The sequence below is a fragment of the Mercenaria mercenaria genome, chromosome 10 (assembly GCF_021730395.1).
Source record: "Mercenaria mercenaria strain notata chromosome 10, MADL_Memer_1, whole genome shotgun sequence".
In the NCBI taxonomy this organism is placed as follows: domain Eukaryota; kingdom Metazoa; phylum Mollusca; class Bivalvia; order Venerida; family Veneridae; genus Mercenaria; species Mercenaria mercenaria.
Window position 1 is genome coordinate 10,894,436 of NC_069370.1, and position 23,834 is coordinate 10,918,269.

A 23,834-nucleotide genomic window follows, 5' to 3' on the forward strand; every position below is an offset into this window, starting at 1 on the left:
ACTATTTATAGTTTGAATCAAATCTGTTTGTTATTACAGAGATAGAGTGAAAGTAAATCAAAACTTTAACCTGAAATTTTACAAGCTTTTAGCTTTAATAATACTCCTCAATCCCATCACATTAATATATGTATTCTAAGTAAAAATGGGGGAATAATTCATGAAATAATGGTGCGAGAGTTATAACCTGTGTGCCATAAGAGGTGGGTGATGATGAGGAATAAATATTTTAATTTTGAACCAAATCTATCAAGTAATAACAGATAGAGAGAAAGTGCATTAAAACTTAACCAAGGTATGGACGTGGAAAGACGCTGACTCCGGGTTGAGTAGGAAAACCCTCTATACTTTGTATAGTCAAGCTAAAAATTACATAAAAAATTTTGCAATCTTTTTTATTTTTACTGTGTTATTTTTTTGTTACTGTGAAAAGTTATTCCAAGTTATTTGAGAATCCATGCAGCCATTGCAAATTTGTTGACTGGAAAGCCTGATAGACTGGTACACACCTCACTGTCCTATAGACTTGTATAAATATATAGTATGGTAGCAGTTAATTGATATGAACGTACAATGTTGCATTTACAGAAATTATTCAATAATCCATTGATCCTAAAATGCCAATGTAGTTCGTACTCACTCTAAAACTGATTACATTCTGTGAAAGCATGGACATTTATGTGTTCATTTTTTAAAATTGAGTTAGCTCCCTTCAATTGTAAAGTTTGTTTTATGAATGACAGATCAGTCCTTTTTGGTTTTTTTTAAACTAATAGTATCTGTTCAGCTATTCTGTAACTCTAAATGCAGCTTATAAGTGGTAAATGATTCTTGATATAAAGTATCTGATTATTTACTAAATATTTCTATGACTGCCAGGAAATCCAAAATTAGTAGTTCCCTCATACAGCAGGTAAAATAAAGACATGAATCTCTTCAGTTCTGAACTAAAGGTCTGTTGTCATTCTGCTCTCTTGATACTCCACATTACAAAACGAGAGGCTGTTGTCATTTTGCTCTTTTGATACTCCACATTACAAAACGAGAGACTTTTTCAAAATGTTTATAAAAACATAGAAATAGCAGATGCACATATATGAAGCCACTGAAAAATTTAATGAAAATTACGTGAAATCCATGCATGTAAACAAAATGTTTAAACTGAACAAGAAAAATTACCTTAATTTTTTATCTTAAAATTTTACATCAATTTAGCCTTGCTTGAAACTAATTCAAATTCCATGCATGTATTGCAAATTCGTAAACCAGAAGAAAAGGCGATTAGTTTACTGAAAGATAGTATTTGGGGGACATATGTTATAAAGGGAAAGAACAGAATTATACATATATGATATGAAGAATGGTTTATTCACTTTTTTTTAACATGCTGATGTAGTTCTAGCTTTACGTGTTCGCCTTATCAGAATAACTTATTTTATGATCTGCTATTTTATACTTGCCATCCTTATAACCCTCAGAAGTCCCTAAACCTCCTACCACATGGACTTACATATTTCATATTCAATCAGAAACTAAAAACTGCATGATTATTCTCTTGAATGTTTGACATTTCTGTATAATCAAACCCTGTAGTTCACCAAGGGCTTTTAAGTGTTCTTATTAAAAATTGAGTTACCTCCCTTCAATTGTAAAATTAGTTTTGTGTTTAAGAAAACTTAAGGTATTGGACCCATAATAATGTACCACCTTTTGAAGAGTGTGTTTAATTCCTACTTTGACTGACTTTACAAGAGGGTGTAGATTCAAGCACTAGGACTTCTATTTCTTTTTTCTAGTTAGTTAAACTGTTTGTTAATACTTATAAATCATTTATTGTACAGAAGCGGAAATTTTTCATTTGATAAGCGATTTCTTGCTGTTTGAAATGAATCTTACTTCTGATACGGAAGGGTGCAGGGTTAGACATCTTTGAAAATACTGAGTTACATGCAGTAAAAAGTTCTTTATTTTACCTTTACTTTTCATTTTATATATTGTGGAAGAAATGCAGGTAGGTTTTACTTCTGCCCCATGGTTATTTTTTAATGAGCAAAATTTAAATCAGTCTCACAGGACATGGCCATAAGTTTTCAATGTTGGCGCTAAATTTCTGTCCGATGAAAAACTTTTACTTAAGGCTACCTAGAAAAAATGTTCTCGAAAGATATATGTTGTGTTTTATAATTGTTTACCAATACTTAGTGGTTTCTTTTATCAAAATTATTGGTGTAATGAATTATCTGTGAACATTTTGTACAGTGGTTATAACTCTGAAATCTGTCTATATTTGAAATTGATGAAATATAAATTATGCTAAATTTAAACAAGAGGGCCATGATGGCCCTATATCGCTCACCTATTATCATTGCACTTGAGGACAAAAAGGTCCTCAAAAAAAAAATCTAAGTCCAAAGGACAGGAACAACAAAGGGAAGAAATTTAACGAAAAAGAAAAAAAAATCTTACAAGGTATAGATATGTTAAAATACACCTAAAAATTGGAGGTACCATCCATGTTGTACCACAGAAAACTGGTCTCGTGTTTTCCCTACGGCCAATAATAAAAAAGTTACTAAAAATAAGCAATCAGATGAATTAGTTGTTTACGCTAGTAAAAGGTCATTGCGTTTCTGTTATTTCATACACGTATTTAAATGCTTGAAAATGATCAGATATGCGTATAATGCATTATTTCAATGTGCTAATACGCATCTTATCTGGAGCCCTTAAAAATTCATAAGTTTTTTCTAAAAATTCATAATTTTTTTCTAATATTTCAGTTTGACAGCACTTGAGCGTAAAATACTGACAATAAGCACTGTGTGAAACTACATCAATTTGTATATATTTAAATTCAAAAAATGCCTTCAATAAGTCTAGGGTTTAATGACAATGGTAAAATCATTCAAGTACATGTAGCTATAAAAAGACTTAATTGCAATAGAGAACACAAAGGGTTGTAGTACATGTATGCGGAAAGGAGCCTGAAAACTAACTACATCAAGAGGGGCTCAAAAAGAAGTGTTCTTGATCCAATTCTGTTGATATCTGCTGCATTCCAACGTATTTAAACCTCTTAAACATGCGCAGATGTATCCATGATCTACCTGGTAAATCCAAAAATCCACTAAAATTCCCTCTTTCACAATGTAGAACAAAGGCCTGCATCTCTTCAATTCTGTAGTTATTTGTCTCTAAGACATTCTGCATTCCTTTTACATCACACTACAAAAAGAGACATTTTTCAAAATGTTTAGAAAGATACATAATATAAAATATGATATTAGGTGCACATATACCACAAAAGAATGAGGCAAAGGGCTTTTAGTATGATTTTCGCTGAAAATGACCTTTCTTTAGAAGTGAAGTTTGGTCAAATTATGAACATCAGAATATTAATTTTCATTTCTAAACTATCTTCTAAATGCCAAATCAAGAAAGAAAAATGCCAGAGTCAGGAATCAGACATGGGCAGCCACTGCAATAAAACTTTCACTATGTCTTTACGTATGAAGATTTATGGAGAAATATGCATTTAACGACCATTAAATATTGATATTTATAATTAAGACAATTTACACTGAATGAAGAGTTACAAGCTCTTTTCAATTTTCAGTGTAAAATGTAGTAAAAACAACTAATTCTCATTTGTTTCCACAACATATTATAGTCTTTGAGTAATAAAGTTTCAAAGCTTTCGTAAGAAACATAGCATTAATTTCCTGATACCTAAAATGTTCTCTTTTTTTTGTTGTTGGCAGGTTATGCCATAGTCCTGATCCGCGACTTTAGTTACCTCCACTGATGTCAATCTGCTATATTAAACTGAAATGAAATGAAAGTGACAATTATGCAACAGGTGGGACTAGTTACGCCTCAACTGGGTTAGTCCAAAATATTAGACGTGTACATGCTCACTGTAACTTCAACATTTCCCTATCTGCTTATCGAATGTGTGATAAATACTTATATTGCCAGATGCTTATCATTTTTTTCTTACACTACTCTTTTAAAGCCGAGTGCCTAGCAATATATGCTATAATATTTACTTCCATAATCCTAGAATCGGCGGCTAGGATTACGATACCGAATGGAAATCACACAGAATGGAAATCTAGGCAGTTTTAGCAAATGTTGCAAATTTCTGTGATAAGTCATTACAACGTTTGACTTATGCAACGATGGTTCTCACATGTCAGCTAAGGAAGATTCAACAAAATGGAGACAATCTCTTGATTGAGTGAATGTCTCCAAACTGGGAGACATTTTTATCCGGATTTACATTAACTAGATAATTAATTGTAATGTAGCCTTATTGGGAGACACTGTTTTATGATACATTATTCAGACTGAGTAACAGGAAGTAGGGTAAGTATAAAATAAAAAGGAAGTCTCAAGAGAGAGAAACAATCACAATGTTTTATTTTCACAAGATTTACTAAAATATTCTAACATGAAATTAGGTGCTACCTAAAAGGCAGAGCTCCCTTGAAAATTTCAAACCTAACAGAATCTCATTAGGCCAATAGCCAAAGGAACTCTGTCTCTTTGCATGTGAATGTTTGGCAATGTGAACTTAATGTAAAAAAGTTAATGTTACAATTCCAAAGTTAATAGAAATAAGAATTTACGTAATCCTGGAAATGACTATTGTAATTCTTTTAAATGTCATTATTGTCAAATTTTGGTTCTTTCTGAAAGGAAGAATGATTGTGTCCAACTTTCAGTCAAAAATACTGCTATAATAGACGCCTGGTATGGGAAAATTACAATCATTTACATGACTGTACATAGCTTGTTTTAAACCCACAAGACTAGCAATTTTTAAAAGTTAATAATCAGAATTTTACCTAGAGAAAAACAGTGTTTGCCGAAATTCTCGAAAAACCCCGATTTATTTACTAAACTTTTAAGTTAACATTTCTATGGCTTTTTTATGGTTAATCTTTTAGCACTATAGAATATGGATGGTAGTAAGAACCTTTTTGATGTTTATTGATAATTCATCGCCAATAGTTTTAGTTTTTTTGATAAACTCTGGTCAGTGATTTTAAAGCTAACGGATGAAATATATGCGAACGGGGAGAAGAGCATCATTTGCTTTTCGCAGTTCAATGCCTGTATATTTTGATCCTAAAGCTTTTCTTTTTGTTTTAAAAAGTTATGTCTACTGACTACTGCACAGGCACTACATTGGAACCTGACATCAAAACTAAACACTTGTTAAATTTCACATGAATGACTTTAGTTATACAATATTTTAAAAACTCATAATAATACAAAAAAAAACTGAAATAAAAAGGAATTAAAAAAAAAAATCTTGTCCAGGTGAGGTTCGAACTCACGACCTCTGGTTTTCAACGCGAACTTGCTAACCACTACACCACCACATCTGGACAAACATAAGTATGTATAATAAAGTTCGGTAATGGCAGCGTGACGAAAGTCGTTTCAAAATGAAAATATTGTATTTTATTTCTTTTTTCTTCATAGAAAATATATTTAGCACTAATTATTAAACGCGCATTTACATTTTTATTCAATATTCAAAGCAGTAAGCGAGACGCTTTTGTCAACCGTAAACAGTAAGCGTCTACTGATGTCTTTACTGATTAATATACTGTGCATTATTTTTAGTGTACTTGAAAAAATCCGAACAACACCGATTTCAAAAAGTACCACGAATGTTCAACTCATTAGTATACACAGTTAGATCTCTCTATCCGTTTTCTTGTTCATACGTCTGAACGTAATGCGACGCTGTCGGCGCCAGTAGCTCTGCTATAATTATGTTTAAGGGTGCACTCGCACCAACATGCAATAAGTTCAAGTTCGTTTTGCGTTAATCTCTCTTCAAAGGCACGCATTGTCTCCCTGAAACGTCCTGCTGGAATTGATAGAACATATTTCGCCTTAAGATCTACACCACCACCAGGACGATCACGCCGGAACCCTCTGTAAAATGCCTGATGCACTGGCACAGATGCTGAAGCTCCAATTGATCCGAGGTATGAACAGTTTATATGTTCTATTGTTAGTATGGATGATTCCATTAAACGAGCACAAGTTTGCAGGTACATGGCCAACTTGCCAGCCAGCAACTTGGTGTAATGCCATTACATGTCTTAAATGGTCAGGCAGCCGAGTTATTTCAGGCATTAAAACTTTAATTGCATGCCTATCAAATCTGTTTGTTGGATCTGGAACCAACATCAATCTCATGTTGTCATGCTGTTTTATTCTGTATACATGGTAGCCTTTTACTGACCAGTCAATAACTTAGCATATGACTTGCAGCCATTTTGATTACAGAAATGTAGGCGTGAGTAATGAGGGAGAATTTCTTAATTATAACAGAATTTATGTTATTATATTTTAAATGAACTTCTATTTAAGTAAGTGCTTTTGATAGTTGAAACTGAAAATACAAATTATTAATCCTTTTACACCCATCATGCTTACATGATACAACTGTAAATTGTAATTAGTATATGCATAATTATGTCTCCCTTGTTACAATACTTTCATTATAGGTTAACGATGACTAGGACAAGACAGAAGGTGATTGAAAGACATGCAGGTGGCACATTTAACAAGAGGGCCATGATGGCCCTATATCGCTCACCTGTTATCATTGCACTTAAGAACAAAAAGCTATTTATAGTAACATAAAAGGGAAGTAACTAAAAAAAAAGAGCTGTCTCCATAGGATGACACATGCCACCGATGGCACTTTGAATGAATAGTTATGGCCGATGTTAGAGTTTAGGACCTTTGACCTACGGATCTGGGTCTTGCGCGCGACACGTCGTCTTATTGTGCCACACATTCATGCGTAGTTATTTTAAAATTCATGCATTAATGACAAAGATATGGACCGGACATGCCCATCATTGCACTATCATGAAATATGACCTTTGACGTCTAAGTGTGACCTTAACTTTTGAGCTACTGACCTGGGACTTGCACACGACACGTCGTCTTACTGTGGTACACATTCATGCCCAATAATTTTAAAATCCATGCATGAATGACAAAGGTATGGACCGGACACGCCCATCAATGCACTGTCATGAAATATGACCTTTAACGTCTAAGTGTGACCTTGACCTTTGAGCTACAGACCTGGGTGTTGCGCGCGACACGTCGTCTTACTGTGCCACACATTTATGCGTAGTTACTTTAAATCCATCCATGGAGGACAAAGATATGGACCGGACACGCCCATCAATGCATTATCATGAAAAATGACCTTTAACGTCTAAGTGTGACCTTGACCTTTGAGCTACGGGCCTGGGTTTTGCGCGCGACACGTCGTCTTACTGTGGTACACATTCATGCCAAGTTATTTGAAAATCCATCCATGGATGACAAAGATAAGGACTGGACACGAAAATTGCGGACAGACCGACAGACCGACAGACGGACAGACGGTTCAAAAACTATATGCCTCCCTTCGGGGGCATAAAAATATTTTACGTGAACGAAAGAAGGATCTGCCAAATAAAAACAAGAGCACTGCAATGCAACGCAAATGCAGAGCAATATACACACAAAACAAAGTCATATGACCTTTGACCCCTAAGTGTGACCTTGACCTTGAAGTGAGCCATCCAAAACATGCGCTCTGCACGTCATTCCGATGAGGTGAACATTTGTGTCAGGTTTCTTTGAAATCCTTCAAGGGGTTCAAGAGTTACAGAGCGGAAGGGAAATTGCTAACTAACAGACAGACAGACAGACACCGAGGCGATAATGTAATATGTCCCTTCGGGCGTATAAAAAGGAATCGAGATCTTATGGTGATACAAGTTGTGTGCAAGTTTTGTTCAAATCAAATCATAAATGAAGCTGCTATTGTGCAGACAAGGTCAAAATAGCTAAATTTGGCCCTTTCAGAGGCCATAACTCTGGAACCCATTCCAGGATCTGGCCGGTTCAAGAAAGGAACCAAGATCTCAGGTTGATACCTGTTGTGTGCAAATTTGATTAAATTCAGATCATAAATGAAGCTGCTATTGTGCAGACAATGTCAAAATTGCTAATTCCGGCCTTTTCAGGGGCCATAACCCTGGAACCCATAAGGAATCTGGCCAGTTCAAAAAAGGAACCAAGATCTTATGGTGATACAAGTTGTGTGCAAGTTTGGTTAAAATAAAATCATAAATGAATTGACAATGTCAAAATAGCTAATTCTGGCCCTTTCAGGGGCCATTAATCTGGAACCCATAACGGGATCTGGCCAATTCAAAAAAGAAACCGAGATCTTATGGTGACACAAGTTTTGTGCAAGTTTGATTAAATTCAAATCATAAATGAAGCTGATATTGTGCAGACAAGGTCTAAATAGCTAATTTTGGCCCTTTCAGGGGCCATAAGTCTGGATCCCATAACGGAATCTGACAAGTGCAAGAAAGAAACAAAGATCTTATGGTGATACAAGTTGTGTGCAAGTTTGGCTAAAATAAAATCATAAATGAAGCTGCTATTGTGCAGACAAGGCCAAAATAGCTAATTCTGGCCCTTTCAGGGGCCATAACTCTGGAACCCATAAAGGAATCTGGCCAGTGGAAGAAAGGAACCAAGATCTTATGGTGATACAAGTTGTGTGCAAGTTTGGTAAAAATCAAATCATAATTAAAGCTGCTATTGTGCAGTCAAGGTCAAAATAGCTAATTTTGGCCCTTTCAGGGGCTTTAACTCTGGAACCCATACAGGGATCTGGCCTGTTCAAGAAAGGTACCGAGATCTTATGGTGATACAAGTTGTGTGCAAGTTTGGTTAAAATAAAATCATAAATGAAACCACTATCGTGCAGACAAGAAATTGTTGACGGACGGACGGACGCACGCACAGACGACGGACGAAGGGTGATCACAAAAGCTCACCTTGTCACTATGTGACAGGTGAGCTAAAAAGTCATGTGGTGCTTTAATACATGATGAATCTGACCCTTCCTCTGCAAGTTTATATAATATAGAGAAGGGAAAGAAGTTAAAATGGTCAATTTTGGACTGCCTTTATAAAAAAGTCATTATTTCAAAGCGGGCTAAGTATATACGTCATTCCTGTGTTGATAGAGTTGAACAAAATACCTGTATCAAACCCACTGATGTGTCAAGTTCTGAAGAAAAGTTTATTTCAACATCACACTGCAATGAGAACTTCAATTGTAATTACCAATCTTGTATTGAGACTGCTCAATTTTTAAGTGGTTTTATTCAATCTGATGTTTCACATCTTTGTAACAGCAGGACTAAATGTAATTTAGCCAATTTACTTGCTTATAATCCAGAGGAATGGATCAAGGAACGTTCAGCAGCACTTGTTGGACTTCTTCGAGAATTATGCGGTTTTGATGAAAATGTCACAATTGATAAATTAAGTTAGCAAAGATTGTTGAGTTGATTTTTGGATGTCGAAATTCAAAGCTTGTGCTGCCATTGTCATTTCCGGAGAATCTTATTTATTCTCTTTCTAGAAATAAGCAGTTGCTAACATATAATTCAAAGGTATCTCCAGCTGGGAGTACTGACACTGTATCAAAATGACTGGGAAAAGAAACTAATTCTCCTAAAGGTCTTGTAAGAACCCTTTTTGACAATGAACATTGAGTGATTGGGAAAACTCATAAAATCAGAGCTGAAAGTAAAGTTCCTACTAGTATCGTTACTAGTCATTTGTACATTTGTATTGACCCTGAAAGCACAATCCATGATGGTAACTTGGCACCAAGGAATTGGCTTTTAGATAAACCTAATGATACATCAGAAGACTATATTTTTACATGAAAAAGAAAACTGCATTAATATATTTCGAACCAGTAGGAACAGCTTTATATTTATTTTTTTTGTTGGATTAAACGTCGAACCGACACATGATAGGTCATATGGTAACTTTCCAGCTTTAATGGTGGAGGAAGACCCCAGCTGCCCCTCCGTGCAATATTTCATCACGAGTGGGCACCTGGATAGAACCACCGACCTTCCGTAAGCCAGCTGGATGGCTTCCTCACATGAAGAATTAAACGCCCTGAGTGAGGCTCGAAAGTGATTTGAAGTCAGTGACCTTAACCACTCAGCCACGGAGGCCCCGAACAGCTTCATATCAAAGCGCCTTGGGTCTGTTGTAAATGATTTAAATGGAAAACTGGATTTTATTGATACAATTTTAAGTAAAACATCTACCACACGTTACAAAAAGATCTGCTTGGATTGTGGAGCTGAAAACGAATACACAAGTTGCAAATGTACAAATTGCAAAGGACCTCTAGCCTATGAAAGCCAAAACTTCTCTGATTTATACCAGAAAACAAAGAATCTTAACCCTTATTTTTTCTTTTCAAATGTTGATACTAATACACATAACTTTACTGTCAAAACAGGCTAGCCTGATTTATTGAACGCAGGAAATTTTGAAAATGTGGCAGAAATATTGACAAATATTTCACATAGAGCAGGAATAGCTAATGATGAAGGGTCTAGTTAAAAATGGCTGTTTTTAGAATGTGATGGTGGGATCTATACAATACTTGTATTAAATGTTCATTACTGTACAAAATGTGTTGAAGGTTTTGACAATTTCTTAGCCCATAGATGTAGCTTATTGCATAACATTCAACCAGAGCATCAGTATAGATGGATAATACCACTCCCTGGTTTACTTCATATTGAAATGAACGCAGGTAAAGCATTTTTCGAAATAACATGGGATATTGTTCTAAAAGACTTTTGCATGAAACTTGATTACAATTCACCAAAAGCACTTGATTATGCAAAAGCTTGTGGTGATAACCATAACAAGAGGGCCATGATGGCTCTATATCGCTCACCTGAGTAGAGTTGCTTGCTTGAACAAATTTCTTAGCTAAAGCTTTAAGATCTAGGTCTTCTGGTTTATTTTTAGCAATTTATGAAGATTTCCCTATGCACAATCAAGTATCCTTGGGGTTGGGTCAATTTGACCCTGGGGGGTCAAGATTTGAAATTTTTTTGTAGAGGTCCACTAAGCAATGCTACATGTCAAATATCTAAGCTCTAGGCCTTCTAGGGTTTTTTAAAGAAAATTTTGAATATTTTTCTATGTACAATCAAGTAACTCCCATGGGGCGGAGCCAATTTGACCCTGGGGGTCATGATTTGAACAAATTTTGTAGAAGTCTACTAGGCAATGCTACATGTCAAATATCTAAGACCTAGGCCTTCTGGTTTATTTTTAGAAATTTTTTGAAGATTTTCATATGTAAAATCAATTGACCGCTAGGGCGGTGTCAATTTTGATCCCGGGGTCATGATTTGAACAACTTTAGTAGAGGTCCACTAGGCAATGCTACATGTCAAACATCTAAGCTCTAGGTCTTCTGGTTTTTGAGAAGAAGATTTTTTAATATTTTCCTATGTAAAATCAAGTGACCCCGGCGGCGGGGCCAATTTTGACCCCGGGGGTCATGATTTTAACAAATATCGTAGAGGTCTACTAGGCCATGCTACATGTGAAATATCTAAGCTCTAGGCCTTCTGGGTTATTTTTAGAAATTGTTTGAAGATTTTCATATGTAAAATCAAGTGACCCCTAGGGCGGGGTCAATTTTGACCTCGGGGTCATGATTTGAACAATTTTAGTAGAGGTCCACTAGGCAATGCTTCACACCAAATATCTAAGCTCTAGGTCTTCTGGTTTTTGAGAAAAAGATTTTTTAAGATGTTCCTATGTAAAATCAAGTGACCCCTGGGGCGGTGTCAATTTTGACCCCGGGGGTCATGATTTAAACAAATGTTGTAGAGGTCCACTAGGCAATGCTACATGTGAACTAGAGCTCGTCGAACACAAAATGTCCCCCTTGATGCATTCAGTAATTGCACAAGGAACAGAAATTATATGCTCACTGTAAACAAAAGTTCTACCATTCTGGTTTAATCTGACCTTGACCTTTAACCTATTAACCTAACAAGAGATTACAGAGTGATCTTGGCGCCATCCACTGAGCCATTTTTGAATGTTCCAAATTTCAAGACTAGCTCAAGGTCAAAATCAATGTCAAATTTCATTTCGGTACAAAACAATGTGTATGTGGTCCAAATTTGAAAGCTGTGGCTTGAGAAATGTGAGAGCAGGTCACTAGATCAATTTCAAGGTCAAAGTTCATTTCGGTAGACAGAACTATGCATGTGCTTCAAATTTGAAGGCTGTAGCTTGAGAAATGTGAAAGTAGGTAATAGGTAAAAATCAAGGTCAATTTTTATTTCGGAACACAAAACTATGCAAGTGGTCCAAATTTGAAGCCTGTACCTTCAGAAATGTGAAAGAAGGTCACTAGGTCAATCTCAAGATCAAAGTTCATTTCAGTACACAAAACTATGTTTGTGGTTCAAATTTGAAGGCTGTAGCTTGAGAAATGTGAAAGTAGGTCACTAGGTCAAAATCAAGGTCAAATTGTATTTTGGAACTAAAAACTATGCATGTGATCCAAATTTGAAGCCTGTACCTTCAAAAATGTGAAAGTAGATCACTAAGTCCATCTCAGGATCAAAGTTCATTTCGGTAGACAAAACTATGCATGTGGTTCAAATTTGAAGGCTGTAGCTTGAGAAATGTGAAAGTAGGTCACTAGGTCAAAATCAAGGTCAAATTTTATTTCCGAACAAAAATCTATGCTTGTGGTCCAAATTTGAAGCCTGTATCTTCCAAAATGTGAAAGTAGGTCACTAGGTCAATAACAAGATTTTTTCGGTACACAAACCTATGCAAGTGGTCCAAATTTGAAGGCTGTAGCTACGGAAATGTGAAAGTAGGTCACTAGGTCAAGATCAAGGTCAACTCATGTCAAGGTTCATCTTGCCACTCAAAACTATACATGTGGTCCAAATTTGAATGATGTAAGTTATGGACATGAAGGTTTTATGTTTTTCCCTATATAAGTCTATATGAACCATATGACCCCTGGGGCGGGGCCATATTTGACCCTAGAGGGATAATTTGAACAAACTTGGTAGAGAACCACTAAATGAGGCTACATTACAAAATATAAAAGCCATAGTCTTTGTGGTTTAGACAAGTAGATTTTCAAAGTTTTTACCTATATAAGTCTATGTAAACCATGTGACCCCCAGGGCGGAGCCATATTTGACCCTAAGGGAATAATTTGAACAATCTTAGTAGAGGACCACTAGATGATGTCATATACAAAATATCAAAGCCCTAAGCCCTGTGGTTTTGGACAAGAGGTTTTTCAAAGTTTTTTTCCTATATTAGTCCATATAAACCATGTGACCCCCGGGGTTGGGCCATATTTGACCCCAGGGAAATAATCTGAACAACCTTGGTAGAGGACCACTAGATTTTGCTATATACCAAATATCGAAGCCCTAGGCCCTATGGTTTTGGACAAGAAGAATCCGTTTTAACTGTTCCTGGCCAATGTGAACTTGACCTTTGACCTAATGACCTCAAAATCAATAGGGGTCATCTGCTGGTCATGGCCAACATAACTATCAATTTTCCTGACACTAGGCCCAAGCATTCTAGAGTTATTGCCAGGAAACCATTTTGCAGTTCCTGGTCACTGTGACCTTGACCTTTGACAAACTGACCTCAAAATCCATAGGAATCATCTGCTGGTCATGATCAAGCTCCCTATCAACTTTTGTGACCCTAGGCCTAAGCATTCTTGAGTTATCATCCGGAAACCGTTTTACTGTTCAGGGTCACTGTGACCTTGACCTTTAACATACTGACCTCAAAATCAACAGGGGTTATCTGCTGGTCATTACCAACCTCTTTATCAACTTTCATGATCCTAGACCCAAGTGTTCTTGAATTATCATCCGGAAACCGTTTTACTATTTAGGGTCACTGTGACCTTGACCTTTGACATACAGACCTCAAAATCAATAGGGGTCTTCTGCTGGTGATGTCCAATCTTCCTATCAACTTTCATGATCCTAGGCCCAAGCGTTCTTGAGTTATCATCCGGAAACGGATTGGTCTACATTCCGACCGACCGACCGACATCTGCAAAACAATATACCCCTCCTTCTTCGAAGGGGGGCATACATATCTAAGCTCTAGACCTTCTGGTGTATTTTTAGAATTTTTTTGAAGATTTTCAAATGTAATATCAAGTGACCCCTGGGGTGGGGTCAATTTTGACCCAGAGGTCATGATTTGAACAACTTTAGTAGAGGTCCACTAGGCAATGCTACATGTCAAATATCTAAACTCTAGGGCTTCTGCTTTTCTGCTTTTTGAGAAGAAGATTTTTTAAGATTTTTCTATGTAAAATCAAGTGACCCCTTGGGCGGGGTCATGATTTGAACAGATTTGGTAGAGGTCCATTAGGCAATGCTTCACACCAAATATCTAAGCTCTAGGGCTCCTGGTTTTTGAGAACAAGAGTTTTAAAGTTTTTCCTTTTGGTTGTCATGGCAACCCGAGTTCTCCATGGAATTCAATTCTTTGAACATTTTGAAAGGGGGCCACCCAAGGATCATTCCTGTGAAGTTTGGTGTAATTCTGCCCAGTGGTTTTCAAGAAGAAGATTTTTACAAATTGTTGACGCACGACGGACGACGGACATCAAGCGGTCACAATAGCTCACCTTGTCACTTCGTGACAGGTGAGCTAAATGCTAGAGAATACTTGAAATATTTACCTTGCAGCAGTTGATGAGTTGCTAGTACCATTTGTAAGACACTGTAAAATCCTCTGTAGAAGGTTACTGGATATGGGCAGCTGATATAGAAGACCAAAATTATATGTTATAGCCTTATGTTGTTTAGAGTTGGATGCCGTAGGGGAAACGCAGACGCTATTGTTGCAGGACGTGAAAAAATGTCTCATTTGTTATTTGAAAGAAACCACCCTCGATATCAAAGGTTCCTTTCACTCAATAGTTATATTGAAGCAATGATGCCTATTTAGTTGAAAGATATAGTCAAGTCGTCTTTAACACTAAGTAGAACAGGAAACAATGGGCATTATCAAGGTGGAGATGCATGTCTGGAAGAGATAAATAAAGAGGCCAAATGCTGGATCTCACCAAAGCACGGTGTATACCAATTTCGGATCCCTCTCTGTGGAAAATGAGAAAACGGATCCCTCTCTGTTCGCACACAGGACACTCTCTGTGCTAAATAGTGAACTCCAATGTCAGTAAGCTCCTTAAACACATGTTTGTGCATAAAAACATATGGCCCATGGAATGGCATAGCTATGTACCATTGCTTTTTATTGTTACATTTGTTTTATCAGTTGACACAAGTCTAGCCGAATACAGCCGGAGATACTGGCTTGGATGAAGATTGTGCAATGTTTATGAAACTTACATACGACTTCCCTTGAATATAGCAAATATCTAATATATCTGTTTTCTCATTTTCCACAAAGAAGGATCAAATATGGATAAACACCGTGCAAAGGGAATTTCATCTGATAATGCGTGGCTAAGAGTCTTCAGAAATCTGGATAGCTTATTAACAGCAAATGAATTAAAATACAGAGCTAATTTAAAACACAAATGTCAAGATATGTATCTGCAAAATAAATAAAAATGTATAATGAGATTCAATTCAGAAATAAATTGCACATAGAAATTAAAGATATAATTTAAGTGAAATATAAATTATATTTAATAACATACATGACTGTAGCAGTCACTACTGGCACCTACTGATGTGCTGGGCAGAGAAAGCTTATGGTTGGCACACCTTCCAGGCTTACTATTCTCTGCCCAACACAAACAGCATGTGCCCAGTAGTGATAGTGCCATGGTCACAGCCCAACCAAATGTCATTCTTTCCTTACCTTTTCCTGAAAAGTTTGTCCACTTTAGAATTAAATATAATGGAGCAAACTGAGCATTTGTTGTCGACAGCTGTCACTGGCTTAATAGCCTTCTCTGCAGGTCTCTTCCCTGGCATGTTGTTGATCACCTTTCTCTTCTTTGGTGTGTGTCTGGGGTGGAGGGGATGATACAACTGTTCTTGTTTGACATGCGAAGCTGCTCTCGCCTGTCTGCAGCTTCACATGTCTGAAGGCTACTGGTGACAGAGATAGAGAAGATGATTTCCCACTCTCTGCAACCACCCTGAGCTCCACCTCCGCCCCACACATGTTTTGACTAGCCATTGCCAAGAAAAGGTGTGTAATATGTTATTTAATTTTTTTCTGAAGGTTAAAAAGAAGTTTCTGCAGACAGCATCTGGTTGTACTGAAATTGTGAAGTACAGTCAGCAACCGAAAGTATATTACCAAGAAATAATGCGATAAGAGAAGTGTTAAGGAGTAGACAATATTTGCTATATCCCAAGCAAAAAAAATGAACACACAAGTTTAAATGGTAAAATTAAATTTTGCGGTGAACTGGAAAATTTCAATGCAGAAAGCTTACTATCAAGCATTTGTTGCTGATGGCATAGTTCATAAAAAAGAAATGTTATATATTATGAAAAGCACAGAAAGACTTCTCTTGACAAACAATCTTAAGATGAAATACATAAAAAGATTCTTGAGGTGTTGGACCTAAAACCTTGAAAGGAGACCAAAATCATGAAAGAATTATTTACAAAACATGTGAAGGAACTAGATGTGTGTCCATAGGACACAGGTGCCCCCAACTCCTGACACTGTAACATGGTTTAATGACTCGGGTTTAACAACTTTTAAGATACAACAATCCTGTAAAGTTTTGTGACTCTACGTCAAATACTGTTGGAGCTACGCGTGACAAAACATTAAAATGACAATTTTTTCCTAGGTCAGGGGCCATAACTCCTACAATACTGAATAAATCCGGACACAAAACGCAATGTGCACAACTGCACATGCTGACCAACATTCCTGTAAACTTTGGTGACTCTAGGTCAAATACTTTTTGAGCTACGCATAACACAACATTAAAATAACCAATTTTTTACTAAGTCAGGGACCATAACTCCTACACGACTGAATGAATCCGGACGCAAAACTCCAGGTGCACAACTGCACATGCTGACCAAAATTCCTGTAAACTTTGGTGACTCTTTGTGACTCTACGTCAAATACTGTTGGAGCTACGCGTGACAAAACATTAAAATGACAATTTTTTCCTAGGTCAGGGGCCATAACTCCTACAATACTGAATAAATCCGGACACAAAACGCAATGTGCACAACTGCACATGCTGACCAACATTCCTGTAAACTTTGGTGACTCTAGGTCAAATACTTTTAGAGCAACACGTGACAAAACATTAGAATGACCAATGTTTTACTAAGTCAGGGGCCATAACTCCTACAAGACTGAATGAATCCGGACGCGAAACCCCAAGTGCACAACTACACATTTTTACAAAGTCAGGGGCCATAACTCCTACACCACTGAATGAATCCGGACAAGAAATTCCAGGTGCACAACTAAACATGCCGACCAACATTCCTGTAAAGTTTGTGACTCTATGTCAAATAGTTTTGGAGCTAGGCGCGACACAACATTCTCGGAAGGACAGACGGACTGACAAGAGCAAATCTATATGCCCCCACCACTCAATGGGGGCACAAAAATGCAAGGATGAATACTTGAAGTTTTATTACACATTTACAGACGATATTTATGTTCCAATGTTAAATATGTACCTGAGACTTAAAAGTCTTCAATCTTTTTGAAAAACACTTTTGCTTTGCCCTTCTGTTAGAGATATATCCCAGGTTGATTGGGCCTATATGGTGCTGTGTACTCATGAATTTCATTGATTGATTACCTGTGCTTGTGCATTCATCAATTTGTTAAATATTATAGATATCATAGATATGCATGCAGATATCATAAAATAATTAATGAATAATCTACACATACATGTACCCATGTAGGTGTAGTACTGTGTACCCCTCTCATTTGTATATTTGCTGTAATATTTCACAATACAGTACAAAGTATAATATTTTCAACACGATGTTTAGCAAATTGCTTACCGGTACTAGTAAATACAGTGGTTAAAATTACACTGTATTATTTATATCAACTGTATGAACTTGGTTATTGTAAAAAAACACAGCTTCTGCTTGTACATGAAATACAATGTTTAATACTATCTACATAGCATATTATAATTTCAATTGATAGTTTGATACAAAGAATTTTTTAAACTACCTGAGCATGCTGAGTATCCAAAAATTCAACTGCAGCTGTTAGATTTGCCTCAGTGCTGTTGGGTTGCTCTTTCTCTACCTCTTGATCCTAGAAGATAAATACCCATTTTGTTGTTGTTGTTTTCTAACATGTATTGTAGTCACAACTTGACCGCGATGGTTGACCTTAGGCTGATTATTCATATCGATTATTTCATTGTAGAAATCAAGGGTGCTTAGGGCAGCCGTGTATATTTATATGGAATTAGTTTGTATTCAGTTCAGTATCAAAGTATATATACTTACATTTGATCAGTAAAAACTTTCCAATACACTAACTTGTAATTACACAAATTTATATTTCCTTTTTCTCGTGCAGCTCATGTTTTACGTACACTCCTTTTCAATAATAAGTTGTGCCTCATTATGTATTATAATACAAAGGTCAACCATCGGGGTCAAGTTGGGTCCACTATACATATGAGTTATTACTGTTCAATATTATAGCTTAAGCACTTAAACAGGAATAAAGAGTTTGATTTTTTTCTACATTTACTTAACTTCTAGGCCAATAGTGACAAATGTATCTGCCTTTGCGACCAGTGTGGATCTAGATTAGCCTGCACATATTGGCAGTTTGATCATGGTCTGCACTGTTAGCTATTCAGTCAGTAAATTTTCACTGAATACCCCTATGAACTTTAAATGGTACTGTAATGTCCAAATAATTTTGGCAAATTGAAAGATGGAGTTGCCAATTTTAAAAACTTAACAAGGTAAGAGTTAGATATCATGCGCAATACAGATTAGAAGTCTGTTTTCAATATACAAGTCATTACTACTGATGAATCTATATACCAGTTCTATCTCTGCAGCCGAGTACACATGGTCCATGTTTGTGATCAGCTTATCCAAAAAGATAAATGATAGTTTAAATAGTAATAAACTATTACATGAAAAACAATATATAGCCACAGTCTCCGTAAATGCAGGCAGATTCTTTTGAATTCCAGTACTGTTAGTCTGCCCAGATATACGGTTTCATTTCTATAGTATCTGCCCACTTTTACGGTAGAGTAAGTCTCTCTCTCTCTATATATATACACATAAGAATCTTTATATTAAGCCAGATACAACAAATGTATAATAAAAATGAAATACAAGAGCTGTCTCCATAGGATGACACATGCCCCCGATGGCACTTTGAATGAATAGTTATGGCCAATGTTAGAGTTTAGGACCTTTGACCTACGGACCTGGGTCTTGCGCGCGACACGTCGTCTTACTGTGCCACACATTCATGCGTAGTTATTTTAAAATCCATGCATGAATGACAAAGATATGGACCGGACACGCCCATCCATGCACTATCATGAAATATGACCTTTAACGTCTAAGTGTGACCTTGACCTTTGAGCTACAGACCTGGGTCTTGCGTGCGACACGTCGTCTTACTGTGGTACACATTCATGCCCAATAATTTTAAAATCCATGCATGAATGACAAAGATTTGGACCGGACACGCCCAACTATCATGAAAAATGACCTTTAACGTCTAAGTGTGACCTTGACCTTTGAGCTATGGACCTGGGTCTTGCGCGCGACATGTCGTCTTACTGTGGTACACATTCATGCCAAGTTATTTGAAAATTCATCCATGGATGACAAAGATATGGACCGGACACGGCCAACTATCATGAAAAATGATCTTTAACGTCTAAGTGTGACCTTGACCTTTGAGCTACGGACCTGGGTCTTGCGCGCGACACGTCGTCTTACTGTGGTACACATTCATGCCAAGTTATTTGAAAATCCATCCATCGATGACAAAGATATGGACCGGACACGAAAATTGCGGACAGACTGACAGACCGAGGGACTGACAGACCGACAGACTGACAGATGGTTCAAAAACTATATGCCTCCCTTGGGGGGCATAAAAAGCAAACTCTGTAAAAAGGAAATTGCAAGTTTGTACAAATACATGTACATGTATACATCATCCGAGAAAAACAACCTTATGCTGAGTCTTGTTAGCAAGAGTTGTTTTAATAAAGCAAGTGTTTGATCATATTGTTATTTTTAACTGGAGCCCATTATTCTTTTTAGTTTTGTACACACCCAGATTTGATATCCAGCCGTTAGTCATACCTATAGGGACTGTATGGAATTTGGCCAGAATTTAGAACAATGGATCATGGAGGGATGTAAACAAAACTTGCTTCAACATTTTTCGTGGTTTATAGGATTTATATTTTAAATTTAAGAATAATTCTGTTCATTGAAATGGGAAAAGATCAACATTTTTATATATTTAAGCCTTCGTGATGTGCGTAGTTCAGAATTTCCTCGGTGAGTGTCGGCAAAGCGGCGGACTTCTTATCTCAATTATTCCCACTCTCTCTGCTGGTACAACTAAAAAAACATGCAAAGCAATCTTTCCCTGTGCAATGATTGTTAAATGACACCACTGCTAAAATATGTCGCCAATTCGGGAGACTTCTCTGTATCTGGTGACAAAAGCAGGTATATTTTTTTGTTAAATGTCTCCTGATTAGGAGATGTCTCCCTATCGAGAGATTGTCTCCAATTTGGTGAATCTTCCTTAGCTGCAAGTGACATACTACTCAATGATTGATATCGCAAAATACTGCTGCATTTATTGAAAATGTGCATCCCATTGGGACGTTATTATAACCATTTATGCATTTGGTTCTGACATATACTGCATTATTGTTCAGGGCCCTTGATCAGCCATTTTTAACACCAGATATCGGCTGCTTCCCCTGCCAAAATAGTATCCCTTTTTCCCCCTCCAGAGAAAAAAAATTCCCACTTACATGGGCATTCAGTTGGCCCAAGGTCCTGGGTTTTGACCCGCGTACATAGAGAAAACTTGTATTTGACCCGCACAGAATTTACCCTGTGTGTCGGGCTGACTCGCGGAAATTTTCTTTGATGCGTCTCGAGTTCGAATGTTCTGCCCCTTGTCAATCAAAATCAATGTCAATTTCAATATTGTTCACTGTCATAAGCGGAAGTATGGCAGTAGGCGGAGCATCGTATGTTAATAAGTTACTAACATATGTCAATCACGCCATGGGCCGATTGAGAAAAGGTCATCTTGCAGTTTGTATACAGTACAATAATCCCTGTCATTATCAAAGGTGTTTATTGATCTATGTGTAAAAGTTAATTGATAAACAATGCAGCTTTAGATTTCATTATCGTGTTTGCACCACTTGCTAATTAGCAGTATGCAACTTAAGTTGTATTTTTACATGTCTTTCCTACTTAAAAATAAAGATTATCTTACCTTATAACTAAATAGAACAACAAATTGGATAATTAAAATCATTATTTTGTTTGCCTGATAAAATTACATGAGCCGGTCAACCGTTATGGTCTGTAGAAAATTGATTATCATTGCTGAGGCTTTGTTTGGTCCAAAACAAATTAAATGCTTTAAATAAGCAGAAATTATAAGTACTGAATAGGTATGGTGAAAAATAAAGAAATTTAAAACCGGTATTTCATCAAGAATTTTAAATGTTTACTTTCGTTTTTCATATCTGTCACCCATTTTGGCGACCGTGACTTTCGAACATTTTTATAATTTCTTACAAGATTTTTCTAGCACAATCTAAATAAAAAGCCATTAAGAAGTCTGCATTTAAGAAAAATATGTTCACTGTTGCAAAAGCAGCCCTTATTTTGCAGCATTTTTTGATAATAAAACATGCAAAGGCACTGAACCCCACCCACTTTTAGGCAACTAGAATATAAATCAATTTAAAACAATCTGTAATGATAAACATGATAAATGTACTTGTTTTAGATAAAGTTTGTGGAAGTTGCATTAAAACAGTATAGCTTGACCCCTCTTACGAAATGGTATAAAAGCTGCGAACATGCCGCGAACATACCTATTCGAAGGAAGTATTCGCGGGATATTCACTGCTACCGCGATCATGCCAAGATTGATTTGATACTAGTTTGCGCGATATTCGCAGGAAGACCAATGATCGTGGCATGTTCATGAGAAGAACTTAGAAGATTATAATCTTCTGGTAAACTGATACTGAAGAGCTTTTATAAGAGCAGGTAATTGTAGATCAATTAATTTGTAACATTATCTGTAAGGTCACAGTATGAGTCTGATAAGTTAATCACAACCAGATATTCTAGACATGTTTAGAAGGAAATCTGTGTGCATTACAGACAGTTTTCATAAGTGATTCTTAGAGGCAGGCTGATAGGAATATATACTATTTGTGGTAAGTCAGAAAATTTATGTTTAATATCTATACTCATATATCTCAATAAACATAAGGAATTTTGAAAATGAAATAGATATGCTTAAGAACTTAGAAGATTATAATCTTCAGGTAAACTGATACTGAAGAGCTTTTATAAGAGCAGGTAATTGTAGATCAATTAATTTGTAACATTATCTGTAAGGTCACAGTATGAGTCTGATAAGTTAATTACAACCAGATATTCTGGACATGCAAGGTTTTCCCTCGGGTTTTTTATTTGGGAGTCCATGGACTCCCATGATGGCTACTAATTTAATAATTTTTGGGGTTCAACAAATTACTGATCTTGAAAATGGACATTATTGCTATAAAAATTTACTCTAATACCGTATGAACTTGTATCTTTTTAATTTAGATAGCAGCTGATTTAATATTTCAGAATGGTATCTTTCAAAATGACATGAGCTTCTCAATTCAGACCGATAACAAAAGGTGTGATAGTCTTTTTGTTACGATCAAATAGCCCGTAATTATCAGCAATTAACGTGTCACCTCGTGTCAATTATGTTGTTCACAGTTTTATCTGGGTTAAAGTTAATACTCGATCCTTAATTAGTATCATAATTTTTGTGATTTATTAATATTTCTTTCATCAAAATACTTTTAAATGTATATGAAATTAATTTTGTTTGAAAGAAAAATAAACCATTTGATCTTTTATGGAACGTAACGGCAATCTTAGATTTTAGCGGTGACAGCGCGGAGAGTAGTTTCCCTTAACCAAAATGGCGAACATCGGTAACAAAACTTGTTTTGAAGTTGGAAAATCGTCTATACATGTGTATAATGCGCATCCACCATTCGGGGGGTGGTTCCAGGGGTCAAAAAACTGCACATCATACATGGGTATCTGCGCAAAGGAGGCTTCAGTGCAAAGGAGTTTCGTTAACGATTTTGCGGGTCCAGTGGACGCAGAGGCACTAAAAAATGCGAGTTCAAAGCAGTAAAAGCGCGTCAGGGACGCAGAAAACCTGCGTCCGGGAAAACCCTGGACATGGACGGGATGTTTTCAGCAACTAGTTCGCTGAAAAGCTGATCTTGACATGATATAATTGCTGTTACAAGTAGAATGTTGAGAAAAAGAAACATGTAGCTGCCTGAAAAAAAGCTATACATCTTATTATTCTTACACAGAATGTTATTCTTTAAAGGTGTCGCGAAATTGGTCCTTTCGCGCTTTAAGTGCATTTCGGTAAATTGTATCGGTATACAGTAGTCTATGTAAAAGTCAGAGGTATGTCCGTATGCAAGTGACGTCATACGGTCATATAAATACACACTGCGCATCCAGTTTGGGCAGATCGTCCTGGGAGCTCAAAGAGTGCACATCGAAGAGAAACTGGAGAAATAATTTATAATAAATAAGCCATAATTATAACTGGGACTTTGGTAATAAATAATTTAGGTGAGGCAC

At 36.5% G+C, this 23,834-nt stretch overlaps 1 long non-coding RNA gene across 1 annotated transcript; it reads right to left on the minus strand.

Moving 5' to 3' along the window:
- Nucleotides 1-3,742: 3,742 nt before the first annotated feature.
- Nucleotides 3,743-17,529, minus strand: LOC123560490 (uncharacterized). The gene is made up of 3 exons (XR_006688240.2): nt 15,802-17,529; nt 14,651-14,730; nt 3,743-3,825 (listed from the first exon to the last, which is right to left on the minus strand). It is a non-coding gene; the product is annotated as an uncharacterized LOC123560490 (long non-coding RNA).
- Nucleotides 17,530-23,834: the final 6,305 nt, after the last annotated feature.